This window comes from Papaver somniferum, unplaced genomic scaffold, assembly GCF_003573695.1.
Source record: "Papaver somniferum cultivar HN1 unplaced genomic scaffold, ASM357369v1 unplaced-scaffold_81, whole genome shotgun sequence".
NCBI classification, from domain to species: domain Eukaryota; kingdom Viridiplantae; phylum Streptophyta; class Magnoliopsida; order Ranunculales; family Papaveraceae; genus Papaver; species Papaver somniferum.
Genome location: NW_020651082.1, coordinates 7,893,093 through 7,904,732, shown reverse-complemented (window position 1 = coordinate 7,904,732; position 11,640 = coordinate 7,893,093). Strand labels below are relative to the sequence as shown.

At 35.7% G+C, this 11,640-nt stretch overlaps 1 long non-coding RNA gene across 2 annotated transcripts; it reads right to left on the bottom strand.

Annotated features, from left to right (window-relative positions):
- Positions 1–555: 555 nt before the first annotated feature.
- LOC113345128 lies at positions 556–2,737 on the bottom strand. Of its 2 annotated transcripts, none has more exons than XR_003358009.1 (3): positions 2,290–2,737; positions 1,160–1,295; positions 556–1,084 (listed from the first exon to the last, which is right to left on the bottom strand). It is a non-coding gene; the product is annotated as an uncharacterized LOC113345128 (long non-coding RNA). The 2 variants fall into 2 exon arrangements; XR_003358010.1 differs by having other exon boundaries at positions 2,485–2,737.
- Positions 2,738–11,640: the final 8,903 nt, after the last annotated feature.

Here is an 11,640-nt window from a genome sequence, read left to right as displayed (position 1 = left end):
TGTCATCATTCAGCCTACTAATTCAGACATTAGTATTTAGATATGGCGATTCAGACATTAAGTATTCAGATCGGGTGATTCAGAAGTTGGTTGAATCTGAGACAAAATTTTCCCCTAGTTCTGAAAACAAAATATTAAATGAAACGGTTTAAATTCTAGTTGCAATTTAAAGAACTTTATATTAATATAAAAGAAAACATTCAACACATAGAATCTCTAAATACAAACTGAAAGACAAATTATAGAAACCTAGAATTGCATACTAAACATTAAAACTGAAATCCATCTACTATGATTGTCACCTAATCTTGCCACTCTAATTTGGTAGCTCTCCTACAAGATTTACATAAGTTTTTGGCCACTTAGTCTTGTCATCTGTTGCAATATCTCCAAGTACTCCTTCCATTTCGCATAACATAGCACTTGCATTCATAATTTTATCAAACTTAAGATCACGACCTTCCTAATGAACACATTCTGCAATAGGTAAATGCTTGATGTAGCCTTCCCAATATCCTTTCCAATCATCTCAGGGATAAATTTTGCCACCAATTCTTTAAGATCACATGAAGAGGCCAGGTTTACCATGATTTCAGCCATCTTGTGAAGAATCCGACAACACAAAGTACAGATGATACAATCAGGAAATAATAAGAAAATGTTGGTTTACCATGATTTCCCTATTCTTCCAATAGGGTCACAGAAGAATCTTACACACATGAATCACATGAAATGATAAGAAAATGTTGAATTCGAAAGACCCAACTTCACCTCTCGAATCTGGCTAGATTGAGCATAACAAATTCTCTTGACCTGTTTGTCTGACTGCTTGGTGAATATACTGCAGAACGATGAAATAATCTTGAGAAAATGTTGAAATCGAAAGACATAACTTCACCTCTCGAATCTGGCTAGATTGGGCATAACAGGTTCTCTTGACTTGTTTGTCTCGCTGCTTGGTGAATCTAATGCAGAATGTCCTCGAGGTGAAGTTGTCTGTTGTCTTGACATCAATATGCATTTCAATCAATGTCTGCCACTTTCTTACAAGAGGTCTCAACTTGTCTGTGGTAAAATCCATTCCCTGAATCAAACAATTATAAATATATGTATCAAAATAAATCATTAATAAGAGACGGAATTGTAGATTGTTACTTACCCAGAAATTGGTAAGAACATTCTTTCTTTTAACATCCTCAACTCTAAGTCTGAACTTCTTGCACACTTGATCCTCATTGCCTCAAAGATCAGCCAATGAAACCTCACAGTTGGCGAGTGAGTCCTTAGGAAGCAATCTGGAAAACAAGGAGAACATGCAATCCATTAATGTACATTGTTAAGATTATGAAGCAAATGAGGCTGATACTTGAAACACTGGCTTTGTAACCGTTAGCTAAGATCATAAATCATTGGCAGACTCAATACTAAAACATGAAACAAAGAGATGAGTCAGGTGAAAACAATGAAGCTATGTCTTATAGTCATCATGGGTATATCTGAAAGAACAAGTGCCTCAACAAAATCACAAAGCAAGTTTTCAGCAGGAATTGGTGCCAAAGCTTGTAAGCATCACCTATGATCATAGTTGTGCTACATCAGTATACCAAAAGATGGGCACCTAAGTTTCAATCAGCTGCTAGCTATGAATAAGAGACATAATCTACAAACATCCAAGATTGTTCTCTTAGGCAGTTCAAAGGGACATAACATCAATGAGCTTAAATTCCTTAATACCACCAACGGCAGCATTACTGCATCACCCCCACATCACCACCGCCACATACAAAAAGATGGCGTCTAAGTTTCTAAGTTAATAACATTTCTACAGTGGTGGTGTTGATGTTTTGGACAGGTGGTTAGTGATATGGTGGTGGTGGTGGTGCTGTTGTATTATGGTAAAGGTGGTTGCCGTGGTATTGGTATTGTAGTGTCATGGTGGTGGTGCTAGATTAAGTGGCTATGAACTCGAATTTGAGAGGCATAACCAGTCGATTACTACTCATGTTCTAACACTAAGAGTTCTCAAAACTGTAATGTTGTCTTTCACAAGATCACTGACTAATATCAGCTAAGTTGTCCTACTTGTGTAAAGATGATTACAAAACTGAGAAGAATAAAAAAAAATGCTTTGTAATTTAAAATGCAGGTGCTCATAAAATAATTCCATTTTGTTGATGCATTTCACCAAACACTTTGCACATATTCATCAGTTTATTCATAACCAAATCAGATAACATGAGTTCTACATCGGACTTTTACATAGAAAACAGAACAGATGATGAAATTAACCTTTAAAGAAGCTTGATGTATTATTCCTTGTCAATGAGTAAAGAGGAGGAATGCAAGTAAGTGATGAAATATATAAAAAAACAACAAATTTGAGCAAAAACAAGGAAAATAAACCCCATCAATTGGTTCTCTATAGATGGAATCCTAGTCACTGTTAAATAAAGAATATGAAGATCAAATAAGAAATTTGGACACCTTATCATGGTTCTTCAAATAACCCATTTAGACTATCACCTTATCATCGTACATTTCAGAAACCCTAACTCCGAAATTTAACAAACTTGAGTTTTCAAGATAAAACAGACCAATTACACATCGAGCACACACAAATTGATAAGGTTTAATGAGATTTCCTGCTATCAGTTGATGATTGAAGTGGCGAGAAAAGATTTAATTTGGGTTTTTTCTTTTCGGAGGAACCGAAGACGAGACTTTTCAGGATCTTTTTTTTTTTTTTGAAGAAAAGTCTCGAGTTTAGTTGAATCATCATCCAGTATATAGGGCTTGATGGAATCGGGCCCATACCAAACCATGTGAAACGTCCCAAGTCTTTAGAAGTCGTGTCCTAACATGGTTCTAATTCGGACTTCCATAAAAGTCCCAAGTCTGGCCTACTATTCCTGTTCCTGGTTTGGTTTCTATAACTCGGCTATAGCCTACGTATAAATATTAATCGTATTCCCTGAATGGGTACTTAAGTTCACATAAACGAGTAATCATATAGAATCTTAAAAACCCCTCTTTTGATCATCTTAATTAATTTTTCTCTTTTTTCAGAAGTATCCGATCAATGGGTAAACATCCATGTATCGCTTGGGCTCCAATTCTATGGGGTAAGTGTCTTGTTTTATTTACGAGAAATAATAAGAAATCCAAGTTATCAAAAGTTGACAATGAATCTGTTCACGAGGGACATCCTATCCCTGATCTTCCTTTTCATATCATCACCAACATACTTCTTGGACTTCCTGCAAAGTCCCTCTTCCAGTTGAGGCACCATACTAGCTCAACTGACTTGTTATATGATTTAACCACGGATCCGTACTTTATGCGCGCACACCTAGACCAAGCCCGATCTACTCCAACCATTGTTGTGCGATCTCTTTCGCAACCCATTGACAATTGCATAGAGCTTTTTCTTTTTGATGATAAAGCTGAGTACGTTGAGGCTACAAGCTTCGATCTTAGTTCATATGGCGAGGAACGCCCAACTGATCTCTGGGGTTCATATGATGGGTTTCTTTTATTCACAAGCCAAGCCAGGCATTTATGGCAATTCTGTATTTGGAACCCGATCACAAAAGAACAAGTAATCGTCACCTCGCCAAGTCGTCTTTTATCTGTCTGTGGATTTTACTTCCATCCATGTAAAAAGGAGTACGAAGTGGTTGTATGTCGCTATACTGCACGAAAATTCAACTTTCAGATTCTTAATTTAAGAACTAAGCATAGAAGAAGTGTTGGTAGCGGCTCTTACCCTCCAAGTACAAAAAGACCGCCTGTATTTATCAACGGGACGTTTTACTGGATGGTGGATTGGTTAGCTTATTTCATATCGAACAACTGTGTTCTCCCTAGCCTATCAGACGCAATATTATCATTCAATATTGAAACCGAGGAGTTTAGTACCATGGAATCTGCTGTGCCATGTAATTATACTCTAACGCAAAGAAGATACCCAGGAAATGAGTTTCAACTTTTCGATTTGGAAGGCGAATTGAGCCTATTCGATCCTTCTTCAAGAACTGAAGTGGTCATATGGGTGTTTAACAACAATACCAAACGTTGGTATAAGAAACACTCAGTGATTAGTCCCTATCACGACCAAAAGTGGTATTTCTACTCGTACTTCACCGAATTTGAATACATCAAGATGAAAGGAGAATTCATAGCATATCACTGCTGGGGTACAAGAAAACCATATATTTACAATGTAAGTTCTGGAACTTGGAAGCTGTTTGAAATTAAGGGATTTGAAAGAGATTGCACAACAACAATTCATACTCAAAGTCTTGTCTCTTTGGATGCTGCAGATTCAGTTATACCACTAGAAAATATTGATGTATAAATTTGATCTCTTGTCTGGTTTTTTCTTTCTTATCAAATGAATCTACATACCGAATGGCTTTTATCTTAGAATTTAGTTGATTTATATTTTATACACGTCTTTATTAGCATTACAAAAAAGTAAATAACAAAAGAATAGAAAACAAAATAAAACCTTTGACATTGGGAGTACTGGACCAACTCAGCCATATCAACATTGTTGGGATGGAAGGCAGATAAGTAATTACGAAATAAATTAAGATAGATGTTAAAACTGCACATAGAAAATTCTTTTCCCTAAAAAAAGTTTATTTGGACGAAGGAAACCTTATTTTGTGGGATCACAAAATTGACTAAAAACTCATATACTATTTTTGGTGTGTCAAATAGACATGTAAAAAAAAGATACTCTTCTAATATTCTAGGATTTAAAAGATACTGTTCTAATATTCTATTTGGTTATTTTACCCAGAAAAATTTATAACAGCGGACTAAAGCTCCCTCCCCGTATATTTATTAGAATTTAACTAACGTGTTCTATATTTCTATTGCATTCACAAGTCTACTGGTCAGTACCCTACAGTGCTCGGAGACTTGTACGATCCATGAATATATAATTCATAAAGCATTAGGAAATGCCCTAAGTACTACTAGCTATAGAAAAAAGGAAAATGATTTGTGAATATAAGACGTGTCAATTAGTTGATAGATGCTAACTAACTAATGCATGTCAGCCACAATACTACAATAATGATTGTACTTGGGAAAAATAAAATAGTGTGTAATATTATTTGAATAAAGTAAAAGAAGAGTTGGTAGCTGTTCGGTGTTTTTTTTTAGGTGAAAAATTAGGATAAAGATCCGCTAAACGTGTAGTTCGCGACATTGAATCAAGTACGATCCGAAAATTTCATACTCAATTAGTAAGTTAATTAAGTTACTAAGGTGCAGATGATATTCAATGGGATTGACACAAGTTTTCTTTATAAAATCAAGTACACCGTATACTAAACCTTGAAATTTATCCTAGTTTAAACTTGATGAAACCAATTTTATCCTTGTATAAACATGGATGGAACCATGCACATCACAAATTAAACCCGGATGAAACCAGCTTCATTTTAGCTTTAAAATAGATGAATACAAATTTCAACCGAATATAAAACAGGATGAAACTAGTATCATGCCAGTTAAATATGAATAAAAACAAATTTATGGAAATCTAAAACAAGATGATACCGGTTTCACCCTAGCAATTTTTGAATAATTTATTTTTTCTCATTTTATTCAGGATGCATCCAGTTTCATCCTACCTATTTTTTGAATAATTTCTTATATCTTAGTTTAAGTTTGAATCCAACCAGTCTCATCACAGCAAAAAAAATTTGATTTTTTTTCGAATTTAGTATCAACAATAGGTCTTGTTTAGTAGATATGCTCATACCATTTCCAAAATTATAAGTTTTATTAAAATATGACTTATATTTCATAAGTTGTGAATTTTTTCGTGATTAATTTTAAATTGAAAAGAAAAAAAAGTAACCTAGAGAGAGAAATGGATAAAAAGAAGAAAAAAAAGAGGTGAAGGGTATACGTGTCTGTGAGATATAGTTTTCATTTTACCCAACCATAATTTTACTTGTCTTTTACAACCGCACCTTATGTTTTTTTTGGGCATTTGACCCATTTTATCTTCCGGAATACCTCTCTCCCCCTCATTCTAATCACTGCGTTTGTACCAATGGACACATTTTTGTGTCCGATTTGTCTCGATTCTATATATTGTTAGGGTTCATTTTTGTACTTATTATGGTGTTTTTGTGTGTTTTATTTTTGTCCAATAAGCATTTTGGAAAAAATCGGTTCGAAAAGTTGTTAAAGGCATCCTGGGAAATTACTAAAGGCACCCATAATTTGGATAAGGGGCACCTCAATCAATAAGGGGCACCCAAGCTGTTAAAGGAACCCGAGGTTTGGTTCAGGAAACTTCATCTTCAACATTTGAATTCTGGGTTTTCGCGAGAAATAAAGAACAAAATTAGGTTTCGATTTTTGGACAGCTTTTGGACTGATTCAATCCCTGGGTTTGGTACAGGTGAACTCTAGTTGACTAAACAGGCCTGGTATATGATTTTGATTCAACTAAATTTGAGCAGATAGTTGGGTATTTGAAGAAACAGAGTCTCGGTTTTGCTTCTCTCCTTCCCGTGTTTCTATACGCTTGGCATGTATTCATAGAAGTCCTTACACACAATCTTTAATGAGTTTGCAACGAATTTGAGTGTGTAAGCATTAGGTGGCAAAGTGAAGGATGAAAGAAAAGGAAAATTTCACGTAAAACAAGGAAGAAATTCCTGTATCCTGTATTGAGAGTAAAATAAAATATTTGCATTGATTGTTGCGATATTTTGAAATACCTCGTGGTGTGGTAGAGGATGTTTTGATTGAGATTGATTAGTTTATTTATCCAGTGGATTTCGTTGTTATAGATACTCAGCCTGTTCAGGACTCTAGTGCACAAATACTAGTGATTTTAGGTCGCTCATTCTTAGTGACAGCTAACGCTATCATCAACTGTAGGACCGGACTTATGAACATATCCTTTGGTAATATTACCACTGAACTAAATGTATTTAATGTTACCAGACAACAATCTGATGATTTAGAGGAATTGAATATGACTAACCCTTTAGTTCAGGATCTAGTTCATGATAATTGGGATGAAACTTTATTTGGCGATTCTCGAGATGAATTTGATGAGACAATTATCTTAGGTCAGATAGATGACCAGACTTAAGAACTAGAAGAAGCTTTCGGATATTTTAAAGACTCTATAGACCCGTAAATTCAAGCCATATTTAAAGGTCTTACAGAGAGTAATGATTACCCTAAGTTTAGGGGGTTGTGATGGTTCAAATGATCGTCAATATCCCCATTACAAGTCCCTAAGTTGGGACTCTTGTTGGATTCTGAATATGAAGCTCGAGTTTCTGATTTTGGCACGGCGAGGATTTTGAAACCAGATTCATTAAATTGGACTTCACTTGCAGGGCATCCAACTCAAAACCAGTTGGCCAATTGGCAATGAGTGGAGTGGCCTTTCTAGATTATATTCAATGTTTATTAATGGGATATTAGCAATGTGGGACTATTATCCTTCACACGCCCCCTCACGTGTAGGGTACTCTTTGTGGGCCTCTAACACGTGGACCAGTGTTGTAAAAGGTGGTCGTTGGGCCTACTTACATAGGGGCCTGACTCTGATACCATGTTAGAATAAGGGCATCCAATTCAAAACTAATTGACAATGGGTGGAGTGACCCTCCTAGATTATATTCAATGTTTATTAATGGGATATTAACAATGTGGGACTATTATCCTTCACACCTTAAAACTTTTGTGATTTACTGTTATCAAGGTATCATATATCTGAAATCAGTAAGTAATTCACGTCCATTTATTTGTTAATAATGATGTTTGCAGAGCCTGCCTATACAATGAAAGTGACCGAGATATGTGATGTTTATAGCTTTGGGGTGATCATATCAGAAGTACTTATGGGGAGACATCCATCTGAAATCATCACATTGCTCTCAGAAATTCTTCTTTCATCCCCATCATCGAGTAAGTTGAAGCCATACATAAGGTTGACAGACATCTTGGACCCATGCATTGGAGAACCATCAGATATCATGAAGAAGGAAATAGTGTACATCCTGAAGGTTTGATTTTCCTGTTTACGGGGTGATCCATGTAGTTGGCCAACTATGAAAGAAGTATCCGTGGAGCTATCATTGGAAGCTCAGAGCAGGGCTGATTTAGCAAAGCCTTTGGAAATAATTACACTGGGAGACACTCTGCAGTCATAATAATTTGTGTAACCAAGTCATCTTCTTTTTTTCTTTTCATTTTTTTTCCTCTTTTTAAGTTAATCAGTTATGATTTTATCTTTTTCAATTGTAATCTTTTCTCTCTGTGGGTCCTATGAATATTTTGTAATATAAGATATAATACTCCATTGCAAAAAAATATGCAACAACATCAGGGAAAGCTTACATCCGCGAGGGGAACTCTTCTTAAAATAACCCTCAACTGTAGAGTTGCACACACAAGCCGCACAACTAATCCAGGTTGTAATTAATTAATCACCTCGTATTTGTCAAATCAAATAATCATACACATTTGGAGAAAGTTCAAGATTCTCGGTACAAGAATATATCATGAAATATCTCAACACTTAACTTGGCCCAACGTACATGTGCTCCGGTATCAATCTCGTCTACTCAGTCCCCTGGCATGTCCTACCCATCCTGTCTTTATGTTGCATCCGTGTTTATTAGGTTAAGACTTTAGAGTTATAGCAATAGAAAGCTGGATGTTGTGGCTACAGAAAGATTGGGTCCATTAAGTAAAGGAGATAGAGAAAGCTAAAATAACTCATATAAGTTTGTTTACAGACTTTTCAATTAATCTAGTTGTAGGAATTCCCACAACAAACACCCAATTTAGAATAGAAGATCAATCTAAGACATCATGGAGAACATACAGTTTCATTTCACTAAAAGTTAGAACAAACATGAGCAACAATGTTGAAACCCTAACTTGGAGAACTAGAATTACTTTCTCTCTCCTAAATTCTTTACTTAACTCTCCAAGATATCTCCCTTGATACAATGGCCTCTCATCATTTTATAGTGTGGTTACATAGTGGAAGACAACTAATAAACCTCTTAATTTTGGATCTGGGAGGGCGTCAATCTTCTCCCTGCTTAATAACTTCCGCCTTGACATTTGAACTACCGCATTGATCTTCGCACTTTTGGTGTGACTTGGTGACGTCATCTCTTCCGTCATCAGGGATTTGTTGGATGCATATTCGTCTGCTAGCAAATGCATTCCTTCGCGCTAATAACACTTGTTCGGTATTTTGTACCCACAATAAATATAATTTTGTTTATAAACAATGACCAAATTGTGAATCGGTGATGCAAGGTAGAGTCATGACACTGTGTATCACCTAAAGTTGGGAGTCTTGGGACCAATCTGTCTATATATATATATATGAAATGAAATGTAACATTACTAGTTAAATCTATAAAGATGATGAAATCTACATTAAGGTTTTTGGTTTACATATGGAGCAATTTGTCTTTGTTCACTTCAATAGTCAATAAACAATGGCGTTCCTCTTGCAGTCTCTTTTTCATTTCTTTTCAAGTTATCTGTTAACACGGAAGGGTCCATCCAAGATCTCACAATTAATGCAAATAACCCAAGATGGAACCTAACTTTCAAGAGAACACTGCATAATGAATAGGTAAATAAATTGTGCACCCTACTACAATATATTGGTCATTCTCCTCCTATATCGGTTGGACCTTCAACTGTTAGGTGGAAAGCATCTATCACCCATGTTTTCACTGTCAAAGATTGTTATTTCTGGTTACTCAACGAGAAGTTTTTAATTGAAAGCATCCTATCATACCCTTCAAAGTTATCTGGCTTCACCAATTTCCTACAAAGATTCCTTTCTTTCTATAGCAAGCTATGTTAAACAGAATGGGTACCAAGGATAACTTGCTTATTAGAGGCATAGACTCTGATGGTATCCGTGTCCTCCATCAAGTCTCATTGGAATCAGTCGATCACATTTTCAATACATGCACCTTCGTTTGAGATCTATGGGCTTCGGAAACCATATGAGTTGACCGTTATCTTGAGTTTCTAACATGTACGACTCGGAAGAATAAAAAGATTTTGGATTGAAAGATATATATTCATAACAGAATGATTTAAAGGAAACAACTGAAATGGAAAAATATAAAATAAAACTTGGTTGCACAAATTATTATAACAACAGAATGTCGGCTAAAGTAATAATTTCTGAAGGCTTTGCTAAATCTGCCATGTTCTGAGCTAACAAAGATAGCTCTACTGCGACCTCTTGCATAGTTGGTCGAGTACACGGGTCACCCCGTAAGCATGAAAATGCAGCTTTCACCATATACATTATTTCTTTCTGCGCAATATCTGTTGGTGCTCCAATGGATTGGTCCAAGATGTCTTTCAACCTTATGTTTTGCCCCACAATAATCGATGCTGGAGGTGAAAGAAGAATTTGCGAGAGAAACGTGATGATTTCTGATGGATGTTTTTCCATAAAAACTTCTAATATAATCACCCCAAAGCTATCAACATCACATTTCTGTTGGAAATGATTTTGGAGTTAATGGGATAAATGGGTATTTAAAATGATTTGAGAATGGGCTCACAGACACTCAACTGTGGTTTAAGAGAAATGAAATTTTATTGCTCTCAAAAACTTTGTTTGGTGGTACAAGACCTTACTTCTTACACACACTCCATTTAATTCTCACCTTACCACTAACTTTGGTTTTCACTCAATTACATCTTCCCCATGATGTCTATTGCCCTATTTATATGATCTCTTAACCAACTCTTCACTACTCTAGTTTGGTCTAGAATATTCATGACTCATTCACTTTACAACTAACTAGAATATTCTAGAGAACTTGGGCTCTAATAGCCATGAAGTCTCTAGATGGACTAGAGTATTATGGACTAATCTACAATAGACTAGTTGGGCATAGATAATTCAAGACACTTGTAAACTAAAATCAAGTTTACAATTTTAACAATTTCTCCGTCACCTTCATCGTAGATGCAAGCTCTGTAACAAAGTAAATGGATGTGAAATTTTATTTATTAACTTCAGAAAAATGGTACCGATAAAAAATAAATTATAAAAGTTTTAGTTGGATTATATATTTACCTGGAGCAACATATCCATAGGTTCCTACAACGGTGGTCCAATTCGTTGAATCCAGCTTCAAAATCCTTGCCGTACCAAAATCAGAAACTCGGGCTTCCCATTCAGAGTCCACCAAAATATTGTTGCTAGTTATATCCCTGTGAACTATTGCTGAATGCAATCATGGTGCATGTAAGCAAGTGCCTCAGATGTTCCCTTGATGAACCTTACCCTCTCTATCCAGTCGAACTCCATTGCTTGTTCCCCATCACATAAAACATTTTTCAGACTTCCCCTTTCTATGAACTCATAAACCAAAAATGAGATTTGCATTTCAGGATAAGATCAGAAATCGAAAAGCTTGACAATATTCCGATGTCGGATTTCTGCCAGTGCATGAACTTCACTTTAAAATGACTTGTGATCGAATATCTCAGAATCTTCATCCAAAGAATGAAATTTCTTCACAGCAACAATCTGACTTGTTGACAGTTCCGCTTTATACACACTCCCATATCCTCCCGTACCAAAGC